Genomic DNA, 22,619 nt, shown 5'->3' with positions numbered 1-22,619 from the left:
CTATATGATCTAATCAGTAACATTCTCCTGCTTATGTAAACACCTCGTTGTACAATGCTGTTAGTAACACCTTGTTACTATTGTTGGTGACATCCCGGTAACCACCGATGGACGAGAACTTTGCCTATTGGTCTGCCTCGTTTCAACGAGCAGGAAAATGGTTCTCTTCGTCCCTCGCCCTTGGTACCGACTTTGTTGCCGACATAACTGATAGGCTACTCTCTGACATGTCTTGCTATCATGGCCGTGCCAGATGTCGACGCCCTTCCTACTTTAACCACATGGTGGGCCCATAACCCACAGTTCCATAGGATCGAAACCTGACTCTCCTATACACCCCCTGTTTTTAAGGTTGTTCCTCACACCTGGCCTCATATGTAATTCACGAGCCACCTTCCGTGTGATCCTCAATCCTGGTATTAAACAACATACTTGTTTCCGTTGCTTTGAACCCCTTTCACACTCTGTTTCAGGAAACGAACGATTGCCTACCCGCTTGAAACTTCTCATGGTACCCCCTTACTTTACTCTCGATATTTTCTTAAGTTTTAGTTCGAGAGTTACTTTCCGCCACCTTCCCCGATGTTAACTACCAGATAGTCAACCTTGCAGAGGTCCGTTCTCCCGGAATATACCCACCCTTTATTCTTTCGTAAGTACGATTGAGTTCTCGAAGAAAGGAAGCCGACTTCATCATGATGACTGAAGCCTAGGGATGAAGACATCAATGTTATGGATCGACCTCTTCGAGAAGAGCAACAACGATCAAGAAGAATCACAAGGATTTCGTAACCTATTCTTCCACCTTACACACCTCTTAAATCTCGGGACGAGATTTCTTGTAGTGGAGGAGAATTGTGACGCCCGGATAATCAAGCTACAGTAACCCTCTAGTAATGATGCCTTGTCACGACTGTTACTATTGTTAATCTCGCGTTAGATCGAAACCGGTTCGAATTCAAAATTCAAAATCAGGGAAACAATAAAAGTTTTCAAACGTTAAAACTAAAATGTTAAAAATGGGACAACTAAATCCTAGGTAATAATGGTGGAGAAACCACACTTGTATAAAATGCGTGAATACTCAAAAATGAATAAAACAACAGCAAAATAAATTAATTAAATGCCTTTTGTATTTTGTAATATATTAAACTATTTTATTTAGCTGTCCAAATTAATGTGGCAGTGGCATATTTGGTAATGTCAAATACAGTGCCATTTTGGTATTCCGCTAACACAAGAATAAATTGAAACTAAAAGAAAACATTACAGGAAATATGAATAAAAGGTAAAGGCAAAACAGAAAACAAAACAAAAGAAAGGGCCCCCCCAATGGGCCAGGCCCAGCTGTCCACTGCGCCGACCGGCCCACCGGCCCAGCCGCCCACCCATATGCTCCCCCCGGGGTCAAATCCTAGCGCACACCCCCCCACGATCCCCCCCCACGATCCCCCCCCTCTCCCTCATCTCCTCCCTCTGCCCCTCCCCCAATCCAGATCGGGATCGGGCAGCGCCCAGCCCCGTGCGCCTCCTGCCTCCCGCCCCGTCGCCCGCTCTCCGACTCCTCCCGCACAGCGCCCCCCCTCGACACGAGCTGGATCGGGGGCTGGACCCCGCGCCACCCCGAGCCCCGACGACCGCGCCCCGTCCGCTGCCGCTCGAGGGCCTCCTCGACTCGCCGGACCGCTCCGCCATCGCCGGAGCCCTACCCCGCCGGACTGCATCCCCTCCGCCGCGTCGTCTCCGCCCGCCTCCTTGCCCCCCCTGTTGCCCCTGACCCTATGGATCCACGATGAGGCCCCCGGCCTCTCTTCCTCCCGGCTCCTCGCGTCGTCCCGCAGCCGTGCACGAGCACCACCGCGTCGGCCACGCCGTCGCCCGCGTCCCTGGCCGCCCGACTGCGCGCCAGGCCAAGCCCCCTCCTCCCCGCGCACGCCTCGCGCCCTGCGCGCGCGGCAGCCCAGGCCCGGCTCGCCGTGCCGTCGCTCCCCGCTGTCCCCGCACATGCCTTTCCGCTCACCGGCTCCTGTCCGCTGCGCCTGGCAGCGCTCGCCTGGGCCGCCCCTTGCCACGCCCAGCCCCTCACCGCTGCCGCCCTGGAACCCCCTTTGCTCGCCGTGGCCTACACCTCTGCCGCCCCCGCCTCGCTATGCCGTCGTGCTCCGGTGGCCTCGCCCCGTCGCCCTTGGTTAGGCTCGGCCCCGAGCGGGTGGCGCCCGCCACCGCTAACTCAGCGCCCGTTAACCACCCCCTGTGCCTATGACAGATGGGGCCCACGCCCAAAAATAAAACCTAAAAAAGAGATTAAATAAATAAATATTGTTAAATAAATTAATTAATTGATTAATTAGCTAGTAAGTTAATTAGTTAACTTAATTAACCTGCTTAATAACCTAATCAACCATATTAATTAATCAAGTGCTGTTTAGTAAAACATGTATCAATGACACATGGGTCCCATTGACCAGTCAAACCACTGACTGGGATAGCCCAGTCAATGACATGCGGGTTCCATGGGCCCCTTTTGACCAGTCAACGGTCTAGTCAAACGCTGACTTGTCAGCCCCTTAGACACAATCTGGGTACACTTCCTGTGTACCCATAGCATTTAAGTACAAAATTAATTTCGAATTAAATTAAATCCTGAAATTAGAAAATCATTTTAAATCTTTAAATTTTAATATAAAATAATCCGCAACTCAGATGGAAAAACTTTGTACATGAAAGTTGCTCAGAACGACGAGACGAATACGGATACACTCTCCGTTCGTCCGCCACACATCCCTAGCATAGCAAACATGCAACTTTCCCCCTCCGATTCATTGTCCGAAAACACGAAACACCAGGGATATTTTGCCGGATGTTTTCCTCCTTCGCCGGTATCACCTCCTACTGCGTTAGGTCACCCCTAGCACCGCGTATTGCCATGTTATGCTTTGTATTGCTTTGATTGCTCTGTTATTTATTATGTTCCCCCTCCGTTACTTCTTTCCGGTAGACTCCGAGAATACTGCCGATGTCCGTGTGTTCGACTACATTGAAGATGACCCTTCCTTCTTGCCAGAGCAACCAGGCAAGCCCCCCCTTTGATCACCAGATATCGCCTACTCTTCTCTATACTGCTTGCATTAGAGTAGTGTAGCATGTTACTGCTTTCCGTTATTCCTATCCTGATGCATAGCCTGTCCTTGCTACTACTATTGTTACCATTACCTGCTATCCTACTGCTTAGTATAGGATGCTAGTGTTCCATCAGTGGCCCAACCCTCTTGTCCGTCTTCCATGCTATACTACTGGGCCGTGATCACTTCGGGAGGTGATCACGGGCATATACTATATACTTTACACAGTTACCTTACATATGATACTGTTCGGAGATGGGGGCTGAAGGGGCAGGTGGCTCCATCCCGGTAGAGGTGGGCCTGGGTTCCCGACGGCCCCCGACTGTTACTTTGAGGCGGAGTGGCAGGGCAGGTTCCGACCACCTAGGAGAGAGGTGGGCCTGGACCTGGTCGGCGTCCGCGGATACTTAACACGCTTAACGAGATCTGGGTATTTGATCTGAGTCTGGCCATTTGGTCTATACGCACTAACCATCTACGCGGGAGTAGTTATGGGTATCCCGGCGTCGTGGTATCAGCCGAAGCCTTCGTGACGTCAGCGACTGAGTGGCGCGTGCCGGATTGGACTGGAAGGCCACTAGGCTAGGTCTGCTTTCGGCCGCGTTCGCAACATGCAGGTGTGCTAAGGGCGATGGGCCCAGACCCCTGGGCGCTTAGGTTTAGACCGGCGTGCTGACCTCTCTGTTGGTCTAGGTGGGGCTACGACGTGTTGATCTTCCGAGGCCGGGCATGACCCAGAAAAGTGTGTCCGGCCAAATGGGATCGAGCGTTTTGGGTTATGTGGTGCACCCCTGCAGGGAAGTTAATCTATTCGAATAGCCGTGATCTTCGGTAACAGGACGACTTGGAGTTGTACCTTGACCTTATGACAACTAGAACCGGATACTAAATAAAACACACCCTTCCAAGTGCCAGATACAACCGGTGATCGCTCTCTCACAGGGCGACGAGGGGAGGATCATCGGTTAGGATTATGCTATGCGATGCTACTTGGAGGACTTCAGTCTACTCTCTTCTACATGTTGCGAGACGGAGGCTGCCAGAAGCGTAGTCTTCGAAAGGATTAGTTATCCCCCTCTTATTCTGGCATTCTGCAGTTCAGTCCACATATGATACCCTTACTCCATTTGATACCCATGCATATGTAGTGTAGCTCCTTGCTTGCGAGTACTTTGGATGAGTACTCACGGTTGCTTTCTCCCTCTTTTCCCCCTATCCCTTCTACCTAGTTGTCGCAACCAGATGTTGGAGCCCAGGGGCCAGACGCCACCTTCGACGATGACTCCTACTACACTGGAGGTGCCTACTACTACGTGATGCCCGCTGACGACGACCAGGAGTAGTTAGGAGGATCCCAGGCAGGAGGCCTGCGCCTCTTTCGATCTGTATCCCAGTTTGTGCTAGCCTTCTTAAGGCAAACTTGTTTAACTTATGTGTGTACTCAGATATTGTTGCTTCCGCTGACTCGTCTATGATCGAGCTCTTGTATTCGAGCCCTCGAGGCCCCTGGCTTGTAATATGATGCTTGTATGACCTATTTTATTTGTAGAGTTGTGTTGTGATATCTTCCCGTGAGTCCCTGATCTTGATCGTACACGTTTGCGCGTATGATTAGTGTACGATTAAATCGGGGGCGTCACAATAAGATAACTTCAAAGGGAAAACTCAATCCATTACAAGAAGGTAGAGGGGAAGAAACATCCTTGTAATAGCAAAGCTCGCAGCACATCAAGACCATGCCAAATCGAGAACACGAGAAAGAGAGAGAGATCAAACACATAGCTACTGGTACATACCCTCAGACCCGAGGGTGAACTACTCCCTCCTCATCATGGAGACCACCGGGATGATGAAGATGGCCACCGATGATGATTTCCCCCTACAGCAGGGTGCCAGAACAGGGTCTCGATTAGTTTTTTCGTGGTTACATAGGCTTGCGGCGGCGGAGCTCCTAATCTAGGTTTATTTCTGGGGGTTTCTATATTTATAGGAATTTTTGGCATCGAGAACAAGTCAGGGGGGTCCACGAGTTAACCACAAGGTCGGAGGGCGCGCCCTCCACCCTTGTGGAGGCCTCATCGCTCTTATATCCCAACCCTTTTGCTTCGGGGTCTTCTACTGGTCCGTAAAAAATCACCCTAAATTTTCAGGTCAATTGGACTCCGTTTGATTTTCCTTTTCCGTGATACTCTAAAACAAGGAAAAAACAGAAACTGGCACTGGACTCTAGGTTAATAGGTTAGTCCCAAAAATCATATAAAATAGCATATAAATGCATATAAAACATCCAAGGTTGATAATTTAATAACATGGAACAATAAAAAATTATAGATACGTTGGAGACGTATCAGATGCCCGCACGTGCGTCAGCGACCTTGCGCGCTACACCGAGTTCCTGCGGGAGGAGGAGGAGCGCCCGTTGAGCACACAAAGAGCCTTACCGCCACCGTGGGTGCGGCACAGGCCACCTCAGAGGCGAGGAATCGGGAGATCTATGAGGAGAACCACCGCTTCGAGAGGGGTCGTCTGGAGCGGCAGAGGGTGTTCGAGGTGAGTGTCGCTAAAGGTGCAGCAACGGCAGTCACTGTATTGTAGTTGTCCAGCTCGTCGGTAGGCTCCTCCTCCTCTGCCTCTTACTAAGCGCGCTTGGCAGAGGAGAGGCTGCCGGAAATAGTACAAAGCCCCTCCGTAGTTGTAGTATTTAGGGGCTATTTTGTTCAGTTCATCTGACTATGGATGTGGTGGAACTGTAAAACATACTTAAAATTAACTAGTATCTAAAGTAGAACAAGCTATTTCAGTATGTCGTTGGCAACAATTGGTGAAAAATTTGGTCGGTTCAGCTGTCGAGTTGAACTGTTTGTATACAGAACGATTGCTTAATCTATGAATGAAATCTATGCTTAATTACTGAATTTTAGTTGCAAAAATTAGACACCGCTAGTGATTTTTAGCTTCATATTTTGACAAATCACATTGTTACAAGGTTGACAAATGGCAATGATACTAGATCAACAAATGTAAATCTTTCTAGTTTGACAAATGACAACATACCCAATATGACAGATGCAAATCTTACCAAATTGTATGTAAGTGGTTGCACATGGGTCATCCAAAAGAACCGTTTGCGTTGAAGAGATGCACAAATCCTGCTTTCACTTTGCATACGGGTGTTCTATCAAAAATGTTTGCGATCAAGAGCAGCACAAAATCCTGCTCGGCACATTTTCCCTTGGATTCCTGGGGAAGCTGTCGGTTTGCATACGGGTGTTCGAACTAAAACGTTTGCAATAAGTGCTTTATATTTAAAAACCATTGATGTTTTTTCAAAAGAAAATAGTTTTATAAGTCTGTATATTAAGAGAGAGAAACGTAAGTTCGCTCAAACCATATCTTTCATTTAGTCATACTGCGAATTGATATTCATATGATCGAGATACAGTATTAAACCGAAGAAAAGAACTATTTCCGGCGGCAGCTGAGGAGGGGTGCCGCGCCGTCGTTGTCGTCCTTCGGGACGCCGTTGTTGAAGTCTTCAATGTAGCACAGAATGTTCTTCCCTTGTAAATCAAACATCATGTCGTCGCGCAACCGATGGGCGGGGCGCGGGAGGATGGCAGCTGGCGGCGCTGAGAGGTAGCGGTCGAGGCGGTGTCCCATTCGAGTAAGGGGAGTGCGCGCACGGGCACGGGCGCGGCACATGCAGCCAAACACACGGGGACCGCCGCCGCGGTGGGTGGAGGGTCGCGCACGGGCGCTGGCGCTGACATGTACACGAGCTCGCGTGGGTCCATGGAGACCTCGCTGACGCCCGCGGCTTCCAGCTCTACGGTGGTGCCCGGCGACCAATCCCTCAATGCTACGGGGATGGTCGCTGGCACGGGCGCAGGGATGGGAGCTGGGACGGGAGCGGGGGTAGCAACCGCCGCGGCCAGCTCATTCTGGGCCCTGCCCATGAGGCCCCATTACTCCTTATTTTCGATCTCCTCCGGCTCGGAGTTGACTTTGTTGGGGAACATAGTATTTAAAAAAAATTCCTACGATCACGCAAGATCTATCTAGGATAAGCATAGCAACTAGCGGGGGAGAGTGTGTCTATGTACCCTCGTAGACCGAAAGCGGAAGCCTTTGGTAACGCGGTTGATGTAGACGAACATCTTGGTAATCCAACCGATCAAGTACCGAACGCACGACACCTCCGAGATCTACACACGTTCAGCTCGGTGACGACCCTTGAGGGAGAGTTTCGTCAGCGCGACGGCGTGGTGACGGTGATGATGAAGTTACCGACATAGGGCTTCGCCTAAGCACTACGACAGTATGACCGAGGTGGAAAATTGTGGAGGGGGCACCGCACACAGCTAAGGATCAACTTGTGTGTCTATGGGGTGCCCCATCCCCCGTATATAAAAGAGGGAAGGAGGAGGAGGGCTGGCCACAAGGGGCACGCCCAAGGGGGGAATCCTACTCCTAGTAGGAGTAGGTTCCCCCCTTTCCTAGTCCTAGTAGGAGAAGAAGGAAGGAGAGGGGGGCGGCCCCCTAGCCCTAGTTCAATTTGGTTTGGGCTAGGGGGCACGTGTCACACCTTGGCCCGCCTCCTCTCTTCCACCATTAGGCCCATGAGGCCCAATAACTTCCCAGGGGGGGTCGATAACCCCCGGTACTCCGAAACTTATTAGAAATGACCGAACCATTCCGGTGTCCGAATGTAGCCTTACAATATATGAATCTTTATGTCTCAACCATTTCTAGACTCCTCGTCATGTACGTGATCTCATCCGGGACTCCAAACAACCTTTGGTACATCAAATCACATAAACTCATAATACGAATCGTCATCGAACGTTAAGCGTGTGGACCCTATGGGTTTGAGAACTATGTAGACATGACCGAGACACATCTCCGGTCAATAACCAATAGTAGAACCTGGATTCTCATATTGGTTCCTACATATTCTATGAAGACTTTATCGGTCAAACCGCACAACAACATACGTTGTTCCCTTTGTCATCGGTATGTTACTTGCACGAGATTCAATCGTCGGTATCATCATACCTAGTTCAATCTCGTTACCGGCAAGTCTCTTTACTCGTTCCATAATGCATCATCCTGCAACTAACTCATTAGTCACATTGCTTGCAAGGCTTATGGTGATGTGCATTACCGAGAGGGCCCAGAGATACCTCTCCCACAATCGGAGTGAAAAATCCTAATCTCAATCTATGCCAACTCCACAAATACCATTGGAGACACCTATAGAGCATCTTTATAATAACGCAGTTACGTTGTGACGTTTGATAGCACACTAAGTGTTCCTCCGGTATTCGAGAGTTGCATAATCACATAGTCATAGGAATATATATAAGTCATGAAGAAAGCAACAACAATAAAACTAAACGATCATTATGCTAAGCTAACGGATGGGTCTTGTCCATCACATCATTCCCTAATGATGTGATCCCGTTCATCAAATGACAACACATGTCTATGGCTACACTACAAAAAAAGACACATCCGTGATATTTTGGGCCGAACGATTTTTTTTCTGTCATGCTTATGACACTTCTATGACGATTATTATGACGAAACCCCGTATCATCATAGATGTGGTGGCCTCCTACTTCTATGACAAAAAATCATGACAAAAAAATGTGCTTTTCGTCCTAGACGGGCCGGAGATGCAGCTGCATGACATTCTTTGGGCCGTCCATGACGGAAAAAACCATGGTAGAAGCAAGGGTGAGGAAAATATCGAGGGAGTTCTCGGTTACGGTGGGTGGTCGGGGGCCGAGCGATGTGCGTTTCTCTCGTATGTACGCGCGTGTGTGCGAGGCATTGTGCTCTAACTGAACCAGAGCGAGGCGTTGGGCTCTAACTGAACCCGACCGATTGCACTAGCTACGTTACTGAACCCGTGATCAATCCCTTGTTGTTAACTGAACCCGAGTGATTCCTTAATTACTACCGCTAACTGATGCCGATCGATGCTGCCTCTTGATGAATAGTGAGCATTGTTGGGGGTTTGGATGAACAGTCCCTGGTGGGGGGTTGGATGAACAGGCCCCCGTGGTGTTGCCGCTGGATGAGCAGGACCCCATCGATCGAGCCGGTGGATGAACAGGACCCCGTGGAGGGGTGGATGAAAAGGACCCTGTGGAGGGATGGATGAACAGGATGACCCCATGGAGGGCTGGTTGAACAGTAGCCGGTGGAGGGCTGGATGAACAGTAGCCCGTGGAGGGGTGGCTGAACAGGACCCCGTGGAGAGGATTGGTTGAACAGTAGCCGGTGGAGGAGCGCATGGTGGAGGCTTGATGAACAAGAGCCCGTGGATGAATAGTCGCAGGTGGAAGCTAGAGGAGGTCGGCGGTGGATGAACAGTAGCCCGTGGAGGCTGGAGGAGGTCAACGATGGAGATGAACAGTATCCCGTGGAGTCCCGTTTTGTGGTACACCACACCCCTCCCGATGAACATGACCTCCATTTCGACCGTAGAGCTCCAACACAAGTCCGTTTCCTCTGTTTTGTGGTACGCCACACCCCTCTCGATCAAGGGGACCCCGTTTCCACCAAGGGATGTCCGTTTCCTCTGTTTTGCGGTATGACAGACCCCTCCCGATGAATAGGATCCTGTTTCGACCGTGGCCAGTCGAACACAAGGCCATTTCCTCCGTTCTGCGGTATTCTAGGCCTCGTTTCCATCAGCTGTTCTTTCCAAGCTGGTTGGTTCCGGATGAACACGATGACGCATTCCGTTCCGACCCAGCCGGTTGCCTCCCCATGATCACGACGACGGCACAACTTCTCCGTTCCGACCCAGCCATGTACACGAACCCTGGCCGTACATATGTGCAAGTAGGCGCTCGAGATCCTGCACGTATGTACATACATGCCCGTCTTTACTTTCCTGCACCCTGGCTGATGTACATACGTGTACATGCTACATGCGTGCCTCTACTACGACACGTGTGCGCCTATACTATGACACGTGCCCGTCCTTACACGGCCACAGTTCATCGCTGCAGCCTACAGACAGACCGATCGTATGTACGTACACGTTCACAACCAGAATGACAACACTACATACGCTTCGACCAGGTGGGTCCTGACTATCAGGCACTTCCTTGCATGCAGAGATGTAGCTGGTGGGTCCTAGCAGTCAGGGACCGAATCATTATTTTTTGGCCCGTAATATGGACGCACTTCCTTGCACGCGAAGATGTAGCTGGTGGGTCCCAGCAGTCAGGGGGCGAATCATTATTTTTTTGCCCGTAATATGGACGCACTTCCTTGCATGCGAAGATGTAGCTGGTGGGTCCTAGTAGTCAGGGCGGAAACATATTTTTCACGAAATACGGTGGCCCGTCCGGTGGGTCCCTCCTGTCAGGTGGAGGAATCATTATTTTTTGTGTAATAAGGAGGCATTTCCATGTGTGCGGCCGTGGACCCAGCTGCCAGCCTCTCCACGTATAATCCATGTCCGATGGATGTCGTTCGTTGACCACGACGCGCCGAGAGCACCATGGGGGTGGACAACGGCGAGGCCTAGGAAGGGAACGACACGAAGCTGGGGAAGGCTCAACAGTGGTTGCCTACGCGATGGGGAGTACGAGGGTTTACTGGTTCGGATGCCGTCACCAGAAAATAATAGGAGGTGTGAGTGATTAGAGGAATGGCCTGGCCAACAATGGAGTAGGGTGGGGCGGTGCGGCCTGTGCGGCAGCACAGCCGGCCATGGGAGGCGGGAGCAGGCAGTCGCACCGGCGCTAGTTTGGGTGGCTGGAGCAAGAAGACTAGAGGTTGAAGAAGCACCATGGCCGTTGGATGGACATCTTACGGTCTCTGCAGCTAGAATCGTTTATATTGACTAAGTTAACAAAGCCCTTGGTACGCGTCAACTTAGTAGGCCCACAGGTCAGCCTCCAAAATGGTGAGCCCCAGATGTTAGGGCGAGGAATCATTTTTTGGGCGGCTGAAGCTAGAATATCCGAGATTGAAGAAGAAGCACGACATCCGTTGGATGGACATCCAACGGCCACTGCTGCTAGAATCGTGTGTTGACTATAAGTTGACAAAGCCTTGCATACACGTCAACTTACTTTTTTTAGGGGACGCATCAACTTAGTAGGCCCACAAGTGTGTGGCAGAGAACTTATAGCCCATTTGCGATTTCTAAGAATGTACAACCCATTTTTTATTTCTACTGGAATTTACTACAGCCCATTTATAGTTTGTTAAAAGTACAACCCATTTTCTAGCTAGGGCAACGATTAGTAATTTCAATCAAATGTTGAAAACAGAATTCAATAAAATTTCCCACATTTTGATGGGATCCGAAATATTTTTATCCCAAAATTTCTAGTCAGATTATATACAATTCAATATAATTTTTTATTACGAAAAATGCAACCAAACATTGCGCGCGCAACCATTAATGAAATTAAAATTTTCAAAATCGAAAAAAATTTATAAACTAATTACGTGTTTGGTACATTTTTTATAGTTACTGCCCAGTTTTTATAATTACATCCCATTTATTATTTCTTAAAGCCCATTTTCTCGTTAAGCCTAATGCATCCCTCCTTGGAAAGACTTGCAGCCCAGCGGGGCGGAAAATAACAAGTTGATCTTGCCTGGGTATTCCTCAAAAAATTATAGCTGGGCTAGCCATTTTCAGCTTGAAAAAAATTAGTATCTGGGCTGGATATCTGGCTTGGGCTAGACGGGCCATAGCCCTCCCAGTTAATACCCTGCTCTCCTTTGAACAACAACGAAAACATCGCTCAAGAAAAACTCTGCAGTGCTCACACCTCAAAAATACAAATACTGCTCGAGCTACTTGGTCCCAACTGCCGGCCACTGCTTGTGCAATTCTCTCGTTAATTGATTACATAGGTCGACAATGGTGTGGGCCCGTGATGTCAGGAAACCATGAGGAAGCAATAAAAATTATAGTTGTATATAATAACGAGGCACCGGGCCAAGGGGAGGTAGTCCTGGGGGCGCCTCGAGGCGACCTTCCGGACCCTGGGTGCAAAGAGAGCAAAATCCCCACGGGATCCAAGCTCGGTCCCCAGCCGAACACTGCGCCGGAACCTTCAATGGTTCCGGACTCCGGCAAGTGACCCATCGTTAAGAGGGGCAAGCCGCCCATGCCGGTGGCCTCTGTCCAGCCAGAGGCGCCGGATAACTTGCTGGAAGCGCTTCGCGGCACTTCCATCAACGAAAAGCACCGCACTATCATGAGTGTGGTGATTGAGAAAGTCCAGTCCGCCATGAATGGACTGACCGAAGCTTGCGCCAGCCTCCTAACAGACTTTGAAGTAAGGAATGAAGATATAGGAAAATATGCCCGCATGGATACTAGCCCCTGATGCTCTGTTCGGCGTTCGGAAAGAAAGGCCGGATAGATGATCAAATGATAACTCAGGAGTCTAATCAGAAAAATGTCTATGTGTATGTGCAGGCTTCACTGCTGGCCGCTGCCGCACGTACTGCGGAGGTCTTTGCGCTGAAGCAGGACCTGGAGCGGTCCGAGGATGAGCTCGGCCTTAAAAAGAGGCAGCTCGAGGAGTGCAAAGGTAAGCAATACCCTTGCCTATATATTTAAAAAGAAGTTCGGGTGTAAAGTAATAGGATCATCATTGATTTGCCAGGGGCCATGACTGAAGTGGCAACCCTGAGGAAGGTGCTGTCCGAGGCTGAAGACAAAGCGGCTAAGGAGCGCATTGAACGGGAGAAGCAAGAAGCCCGAGTAGGCGAGGTGCATCAAGAGCTCAAGGCTCTCGCCAAAAAGCATGAGTCCTTGGAGGTTGACTCTAAGACGTGAGAGTCCGAGCTCGCGCAGGCGCTTGAAAGCGTCCGGAGCGCCAAGTCCGAAGCCCACAAGGCCCTCCAGGAGATTGATGCGGTGAAGAAGATAGCAGCAGGTAAGGCATTCATTATGCAAAGCAAGCATGTGGAGGAAACTTTCCTTTTACTTACCTGAATTCGGAGCTCTCCAAGGGCATCCGCAAATCTTCCTCCTAGTGTACTGGATGCCGCGGAGTTTTACCGAGCTCAGGATGGGAGCTTGACGGAAAAGTTGTTCTGGTCTCAGTGTGCTGGGACCGAACACCCCGTGCCCTTGAGCGACTAGCTAAAGCAATTTGTTGAGCTTCACAAGGCGGCCGAACAGGCCATGAGGGGCCTTATAGTCTGGATGTGGCCTGGCGAGCCCCTTCCCGGTAGCTACTTCGGTCTGGTGAGGCGGCTGGTGGATGCCTACCCACGGCTTGAAGTTATAAAGCGGCCCGTCTGCATCGAGGGTGCGCATAGGGCTTTTGCCCGGGCGAAGGTGCACTGGGCGAAGTTGGACGCTGTGAAGCTGGCGAAGGAGGGGCCACCGGAGGGCAAGGAGCATCGCTGCCCTGAGATGTACTATGAGAGTGTCCTGAAGGGTTCCCGCCTTGTTGCAGATGAGTGTGCCAAGGATGTAATTTTTGAATGAACATGCTCATGTGATCCTGTAATATGAAACGAGTTCATTTGGGCCATGCGACGCTTTTTTAATTTAAAATATTACCTTCTGTGCGACCGTTTATAAAATCTGAGAGTTGGCCAGTCGTCGGCTTCTGCCCCCATGTAACTAGTACTGGGGTGTTCGGGATAAACCTAAGCATTCTTTATCCCAATTTTGGGTCCTTCAAGGGAGGTGTTCAGCGCAACGAACCAGGCAATCAGACTATAATGCTTTATCACTCTCACTTAGCCATAGAAGTCTACAATTTTAAATTTTGGCGAAGCCCCTGGTATTCGGAAGGCCGAATTTGGGGCCCTATACACGCCTAAGCCGGACAAGGCCGACTTCTCGCCCGAAGTGGAAAAAGTCTTTAAGGAGTTGAGACCTCTCGAATAGCGACCAGTCTCTCGCCTTATCATGACAGTCAGTTTTCGGCTTTCTCTACTGAGGTGCTCGTCCAGAAGAACCGAGACACAATCGCAGTAGTTCTCCCACTGCTACCTTAGCCGATATAGCATAACGTAAGGTACCAAAGCATGGGAGCCGGGCAAACCCAACTATTGACCCAAGACATGATTCGGAGCTGATGCAGACAATGCTATAAGTTCGGGGTGCCGCACTGTCAAAAGTGTTCGGACTTCTCGTGACGTATTATGGGGTAAACAAAAGCCCCTGGCGTACTGACCGTACCCGAATTTATGGGTGCGGATTGTCGTAAATGGACATAAAGGAAAAAAAGAATGAATAATGCAATAATAGACTAACGCTATGCATTGTTATTTAAATAATACGTCGAAGCGTACTGGTACAGGTAGTGCAATAAGCAGAAAGTAGGACTATTCGAAATGTCATATCCAAGGGCAAGCTGTGTATGAATAGTAGAAAGCGAGTATTATTATTAGAGACCACCTGGGGGTTCCATGTACATCTTGGCTTCTTGCCGCCTTGGTTGTTCCTTCCCGTAATGTGTCCGGCAATCATACTACCAGAAAGGGCTTCCAGAGTATTAGGCCCTGAAAGAGAAAAGAAATGATAAAGATATACAACTTCTAGGGCGGTTAAGCCGCATTGCGGGACGTGCCTTGATCGTGCTCCCGCCTATGTCCATGGTATTTTCATTGCCCCTAGGGCGGATTTCGTCGCTTGATTGGGACTGGGACGGGGGCCGAATTGCTAGGCGAGTTCTGAATGTGCCAGGCGATCCTGTTGCAGTTTACTCCGGACACGCTTGAAGGTGTTCGGGGGCTGTATCGCCGAATTAGTGGTTTGCCTTGAAAGCTGCTTTGTGCTTCTGCTGCGAGGGCCGCAGTGTGCTCTTCTGTGCGGAGCGAGCGTTCTGTGTTTCCGTTCACTGTTATGACCCCTCGAGGTCCTGGAATCTTGAGCTTGAGGTATGCGTAATGCGGTATTGCATTGAATTTTGCTAATGCAGTTCGTCCGAGCAGTGCATGATAGCCACTGCGAAACGGGACGATGTCGAAGATTAACTCCTCGCTTCGGAAGTTGTCCGGTGATCCTAAGACTACTTATAGTGTGATTGAGCCTGTGCAATGGGCCTCGACACCTGGGATGACGCCCTTAAAGGTGGTTTTGGTGTGTTTGGTCCTCAAGGGATCGATACCCATTTTTCGCACTGTATCCTGATAGAGCAGGTTCAGGCTGTTGCCGCCGTCCATAAGGACTCGAGTGAGATGAAATCCGTCGATGATGGGGTCTAGGACCAGTGTGGCGGATCCGCCATGACGGATACTAGTGGGGTGATCCCTGCGATCAAAGGTGATCGGGCAAGCAGACCATGGGTTAAACTTTGGGGCGACGGGCTCCATCGCATAGACGTCCCTTAGTGCACGCTTCCGCTCCCTCTTGGGAATGTGGGTTGCGTATATCATGTTCACCGTCTTCACTTGTGGGGGGAACCCCTTCTGTCCTCCCGTGTTCGGTGGCCGGGGCTCCTCCTCTTCATCACTATGCAGCCCCTTGTCCTTGTTTTCGGCATTTAACTTGCCGACCTGCTTGAACACCCATCATTCTCTGTTGGTGTGATTGGCTGGCTTGTTGGGGTGCCGTGGATTTGACACGAGCGATCTAGTATGCGATCCAAACTGGATGGAGCCAGAGTACTTCTTTTAAATGGCTTTTTCGCTGACCGGATCTAGAGCCTCTGAATCCGGCATTGACTGCCGTATCCTCGATGTTATCACCGTTATTGCGGCACTTTGGTCTGTTGCAACGTTGTCTGCCGTTGGAATCTTTGGAATCCGAAGTGCCCGGATTCCTCGATGTGTTATTGCTCCGAGCCAGCCAGCTATCCTTGCCCACACAAAAGTGGGTCATTAGTGTCGTGTGGGATGCCATAGACTTTGGCTTCTCCTGGCCAAGGTGGCGGGCAAGCCAGTCGTCACGGATGTTGTGCTTGAATGCCGCGAGGGCCTCTGCGTCCGGACAATCGACAATTTGGTTTTTCTTAGTCAGGAACCGAGTCCAGAATTGTCTAGCCGATTCCCCTAGCTGCCGAGTTATATGGCTCAAGTCATCAGCATCCGGTGGTCGCACATAAGTGCCCTGGAAGTTGTCAAGGAATGTGTCTTCCAGATCCTCCCAACTGCCGACGGAGTCTGCTTGCAAGCTGTTCAGCCAATGCCGAGCTGGTCCTTTGAGTTTTAGTGGGAGGTACTTGATGGCGTGTAGATTATCACCGCGAGCCATGTGGATGTGAAGGAGGAAATCCTCAATCCATACAGCGGGATCTATTGTACCATCATATGATTCGATATTTATGGCTTTGAAACCATCCGGGAATTCGTGATCCATAACTTCATCATTGAAGCATAGGGGGTGTGCGGCGCCTCTATGCCGGGCTATATCCCGACGCAGTTCATATGAGTCTTGTCTGCTGTATTCAGCCTAGCCGGATTTGCTTTTGGCGTATCCGGCGCGACGATCATCATCCCGTGTTGGTGCGCGTGCCCGTGACCCGTATATTGACCTTGCAAGTTTTGCCTTACTGTCCAATACGTCTCGCAGGTCCCGTGTGTTGCCCCAAGCCTTGATATTTTGGATTGAGTGGCGGCGGGGTGCGGGCTTAACTTTAGGGTGAAATGCCTCTTTGGCTCGGCCACGTAGTGGCCGGTTAGCCGCATCGTACACTGGTGCATGGGGTTTCAATGCTTCCTCCTCGAGGTGAATTAGCAACCTGCGTTTTGGGTAAGTCTTGGAGGGGCGCTCGAGTTCATATTCCTCGGCCGCAAGGACTTCGGTCCATCTGTCTGCTAGCCAGTCTTGATCACCTTGAAGCTGTTGTTGCTTTTTCTTCAGGCAATTTGCTGTGGCCATAAGCCGGCGCTTGAAGCACTCCTGTTCGATGGGGTCCTCAGGAACGATAAATTCTTCGTCGCCGAGGCTCGCCTCATCTTCGGAGAGAGGCATGTAATTGTCCTCCTGTGGTTCTCCATCTGCTGCCTGCTCTGGAGGGCTGGCTTGTTCATCCTCCGGCTCTACATCATGCTGGAGGGGATTGTGGTTGTCTTCGGCACTATCCGGAGTGTTATTATCTCCTATGCCGGTATCACTACTTTTGCTGTGGTGGGACTTAGAGCGGCGCTTGGGTTGCTTCTTGGAGGGGTCATCCTCCACTGTCTCGTCGCCATTGCCTTCTTTAGGGGTCTCCACCATATATATGTCGTATGATGAGGTAGCGGTCCAGCGCCCTGTGGGCGGTGGTTCCTACTCATCTACTGCATCGTCGTCCATACCATAGATGTCTTCGGAGTCGAAGTCGAGCATGTCGGTTAAATCGTCGACAGTGGCTACTAAGTGGGTGGTGGGTGGGCAGCGAATTTCTTCGTCGTCCGCATCCCATTAGAGCCCAACATAGTTCGGCCAAGGTTCTCCTGACAGGGAGAGGGACCTCAATGAATTTAGCACATCGCCGAAGGGCGAGTGCTGAAAGATATCGGCGGAGGTGAACTCCATGATCGGCGCCCAGTCGGATTCGACGGGCACGGATGTAAGCGGCTCAGAGTCCGTGGCCGGAAGTGAATCCAGTGGTTCGGCGACACGGCTCTCATAAGGGGTGAAGTCAGCATCCGGCTCCATCGCCACTGAGAGTGCGATCTCCATGGCGGGGTCTATCCCTCCGCTCTCGGATGGCGCGATTTGCTCTGGATTGACGACCGGAGTAGTTGCAGATGCAATCTCCCGAACACTGTCCGATGGCAGAGTTACATCGTGCTCGTCGTTACTGTGCGGCACACCTGACACGGGCGCGAATCCGTCGAAGATCAAGTCTCCATGGACGTTGGTAGTGTAGTTTAAGTTTCCGAATCTGACCTGATGGCCAGGGGCGTAGCTCTTGATCTGCTCCAGATGGCTAAGCGAATTGGCCCGCAGTGCGAAGCCACCGAATACAAAGATCTGTCCGGGGAGGAAAAACTCAACCTAGACCCCATCGCTATCGATGATCGAAGGAGCCATCAAGCCTTATGGTTACGACACAGTGGAACTCTCAATGAAAGCACCAATGTCGGTGTCAAAACCGGCGGATCTCGGGTAGGGAGTCCCGAACTGTGCGTCTAAGGCGGATGGTAATAGGAGACAAGGGACACGATGTTTATCTAGGTTTGGGCCCTCTTGAAGGAGGTAATACCGTACGTCCTGCTCGATTGTTCTTGATGATATGAGTATTACAAGATTTGATCTACCACGAGACCGTAGAGGCTAAACCCTAGAAGCTAGCCTATGGTATGATTGTATGTTGTCCTACGGACTAAACCCTCCGGTTTATATAGACACCGGAGGGGGCTAGGGTTACACAGAGTCGGTTACAAGGGAGGAGATCTACATATCTGTATTGCCTAGTTTGCCTTCCACGCCAAGGAGAGTCCCATCCGGACACGGGACGAAGTCTTTAATCTTGTATCTTCATAGTCCAACAGTCCGGCCAAAGGATATAGTCCGGCTGTCCGGAGACCCCCTAATCCAGGACTCCCTCACCTCTCGTCAATTTCTTTCTCAGGCCTGGGTCGACCTAGCGGGACGGTCTAAAAGTCCGGATCCGTTACCCGAAGACGAAGAAACCGCACTCCTGACGAAGATGCTATTTCCGGCGCCTTACGACGTGCCGGAGAAGAAGGTCAAAACCACGGCCAAGGGACCAGGAGTGGGCTTCGCCGAAGGAGCACCTTGGTCATCTCATCTGACGATGAGACAGCCCCCTTAACCGCCAACGATGACTACGAGGAGGGAGGCGACTCCCCTCCTGCGAGAGGAAGGGAGAAAAGGGGGCCTCCACGAGTTTGGAGGCGGAGGCACCTAAGAGGGGGAGAGGCTCCCTCGTGGATAACTCCGCGTGGGATGTTGATAGCAGTCCGGAGCGACCTCGTCGGACCAAGCCTCAGGCCGCCTCGTGAGTACCAGAATCAAAAACATCTGGCCTTCTCGGTTTGTAATATTGACACATCTTAAACCTTGTCATTGCAGTCCGGCACGCGATGGCTCCCCACGATCCTCGACAGAGGATTCGCTGGACTCGAAGGAGATGGCTAGCATGTCTCCGCCACCTGCTCATTCCCTCTGACCCAAGGGTGATGACGAGGTGGTGTCCAAAAAGACTTTCCCTGGCTGGGGGGAGATTCCGAAGACCATCGGGGTGACGTCCCATGATGTCTCCTCGGCTGCCGGACATACGGGGAAAAAGTCACCACGGGGACTGGTGACGGGGCCCGAGTTCCCTTCGGGCCTCAGCCGGATACCATTTCGGAGATCTGCACGGCTCCGGGGGTCCAGCGAACGGCATTCCCCCCGAGGAGGGAATGTGTCTGTTCCACCGGTGACCTCTGTCCAACCAGTGGCCGCTGGAGGCGCTACGAGGCGCCTCTATCGTGGATGAGCATCGTGTCTTTATGGACACAGTAATAGAGAAGGTTCATTCTGTCAAAAGCGGACTGACCGAAGCCTGCACCAGCCTTCTAATGTGCTTTGAGGTAAGTAATGTGACTGTAGGAAAAATATCACCATATAGACAGTAGCCCCTGATGCTCTATTTGGTGTTCGGGAGAAAAAGGCGAACAGAGGATCGAGAATAAATATCGCATGAGTCTAACATGAGTTGTTTGTGTGAATAATCAGGTCTCGCTACAGGCTGCCACTGCTCATGCTGCAGAAGTTTCTGGACTGAAGCGGGAACTAGAGCGGGCCGAGGAAGAGCTCGGCCTCGTGAAGAAGTAGCTGGAAGATAGCCAAGGTATGCAGTAACCTGTGGGTATATTTCAAAAAAATGAGTAGTCCAGCCGGACTAAAGTGTCATAAACTTTATTAGTGGCCACGAACGAGGTGGCGGCCCTTAAGAAGGCGTTAGCCGAGGCCGAGGACAAAGCGGCCAAGGCACGCACCGCGCGTGAGAAGCACGAGGCCCAGGTTGGCGAGGCACAACAACAGCTCCAGGGCGCGATCGAGAGATTTGAGTCCTTGGAGCGCGATTCTAAGGCGCAAGAGTCTGAACTGGCGAAGGTACACCGGAGCGCACGGGATGCACGAGCCGAAGCCCAGGACGCCCTCCAGGAAATTCAGGCGGCCAAGGAGATTGTGGCGGGTAATTCTTTCACCATGCAAAGCAAGTATGTAGAAGAAACGTTCCTTGTACTTATCCGAATTTGGACTTTCCAGTGGCATTTACGGATCTGCCATGCAGTATATTAGATGCTGCCGAGCATTATAGAGCTAAAGAAGGGATGTTGATAGAGAAGCTATTCTGGTCCCAATATCTCGGACCTGAATATCCGTTGTCCTTCAGTGACCAACTAAAGTAGTTGGTCGAGCTGCACAGGTCGGCAGAGCTAGCCATGAAGGACCTGATAGTCCTGCTGTGGCCTGTCGAGCCTATACCTAGCAGCTACTTTGGACTTGTTAGGTGGCTCGTAAGTGCCTGTCCATGGCTCGAAGCCGTGAAGCGGTCGGTCTGCATTGAAGGTGCGCGTATGGCCTTTGTCCACGTCCAGACGCATTGGGCAAAGTTGGATGCCAAGAAGTTGATGACCGAGGGGTCGCCGGAGGACAAGGAGCATCGTCGACCCGAGCTCTATTTTTATGGCGTCCTAGAGGGGTCCCGCCTTGTGGCGGAGCAATGTTCGAAGGATATCATATTCCCATGAGAACATGTGTATTAGCTTGCCCTGTAATATGGAACAATGGTGTTATGTGTATAATGCTTATGTTTTAGATTTACCTCTTGTGCGGCCGTTTATTAACTTTGAGGGTTGACCAGTCGTCGGCTTCTGCCCCCACGTAGATAGTACGGGGGTGTTCGGTATAAATCTAAACAGTCTTTACTCTACATTCTGGTCCTTAAAGGAGGTGTTTAGCGCAACGAACAAGGCAATCAGACTATGTGGCCTTTACCGCCCTCACATAGCCATAGGAGTTTGACAATTAAGAAAGTTTGGCGAATCCCCTGGTATTCGGAAGACTGGACTAGGGGTGCTGTGCACACCTAATTGGGGGAACTAATTCCTCGCAAGAAGCGGAAAAAAATCTCTAACGATGTGGAACCTCTCGAACAGCTGACCGACTCTCTCCGCATCATGACAGCCAGTTTTCGGCTTTCTCTACTGAGGTGCTCGTCCGGAAGAACCGGGACATAATCGCAGTAGTTCTCCCTTTACTACCCTAGCTGATATAGCGGAACGTAGGGTAGCAAGCACAGGAGTCGGGCAACCCAACTATTAACCAAACACATGATTCGGAGCCGATGCATATAATCCTATAAGTTTGGGGTGCCGAACTATACTGTAAAAGTGTTCAGACTTTTTATTGCCGTAATGTTGGGTGTAATGAAGCCCCTGGCATAGTAATACGTACCATGGTGTACGTGGGCAGTGAATAATTAATACCGAGGTGAGTAAACGAAAAAAATGGAATAATAAGCTGACGCTACCATGCATTCACCATTGTGATGTAACTAGTACGTCAAGGCATACTTTGTACAAGTAATGCGATAAGAAAGTAGGGCTATTTAACATGCCGCAACCAAGGGCGAGCTACGTGCGGGTATGAAAAGCAAGTATGGTAATTGTTTAGTAGAGACCACTAGGGGATTCCCTTGTAAGCCGGAGTTCCTTGCCTCCTAGGTGTGTTCTGAAAGCGGGTTGTCCACATAGACCTTCAAAAGAGAAGAAATCCCGTAAAAAAGGGGTAAGAGCGTGCGAATCCCAGGGTCGGTCGATCCATAAAGTGGATCACGAACGAGTTATGCCTTCGTCAATTCCCATGGGGTTTTGAGTGCGTAGTTTATGTATGCGCGGTATTAGTCCCATTGCTTCATCGGGGCTGGGACGGAGGTCAAATTGCTAATTCGGCTCTTGATGAGCCGAGCTGTCCTGCTGCAGTGTGGTCCGGACACTCTTGATGATGTCCAGGGGCTCGGCAGCTAGATTATAATGCTGCTTGAGAAGGCCGCTTAGTACTTCTGCTGCTAGGGCGGCAGTGCGCTCCTCTATGCGGAGGGAGCATTCCTGTTTCCATTTACTGTAATGATGCCACGTGGACCGGGCATATTGAGCTTGAGATAAGTGTAATGTGGCTCCGCATTGAATATAGCGAACGCGGTTCATCCGAGCAGGGCATGATAGCCGCTGCGAAATGGGACTATATCGAAGATTAATTCTTCGCTTCAGAAGTTATCCGGGGAACCGAATACTACCTCCAGCAATATTGAGCCCGTACAATGGGCCTCTACGCCTGGTATGACTCCTTTAAAGGTAGTCCTCGTGGGCTTGACCCGTGAGGGGTCGATGCTCATTTTATGTACTGTGTCCTGATAGAGCAGGTTGAGGCTGCTACCACCGTCCATTAGGACTCGTGTCAGGTGGAATCCGTCGATGATTGGGTCGAGGGCCAGTGCGGCTAAACTGCCATGGCGAATGCTGGTTGGATGATCTCGACAGTCAAAGGTGATCAGAAATGACAACCACAGATTGAATTTTGGGGCGACTGGCTCTAAC

Source organism: Triticum urartu, chromosome 6 (genome assembly GCF_003073215.2).
Source record: "Triticum urartu cultivar G1812 chromosome 6, Tu2.1, whole genome shotgun sequence".
Taxonomy (NCBI): domain Eukaryota; kingdom Viridiplantae; phylum Streptophyta; class Magnoliopsida; order Poales; family Poaceae; genus Triticum; species Triticum urartu.
The sequence above is the reverse complement of the archived record's forward strand: the minus strand, read 5'-3'. Positions refer to the sequence as shown.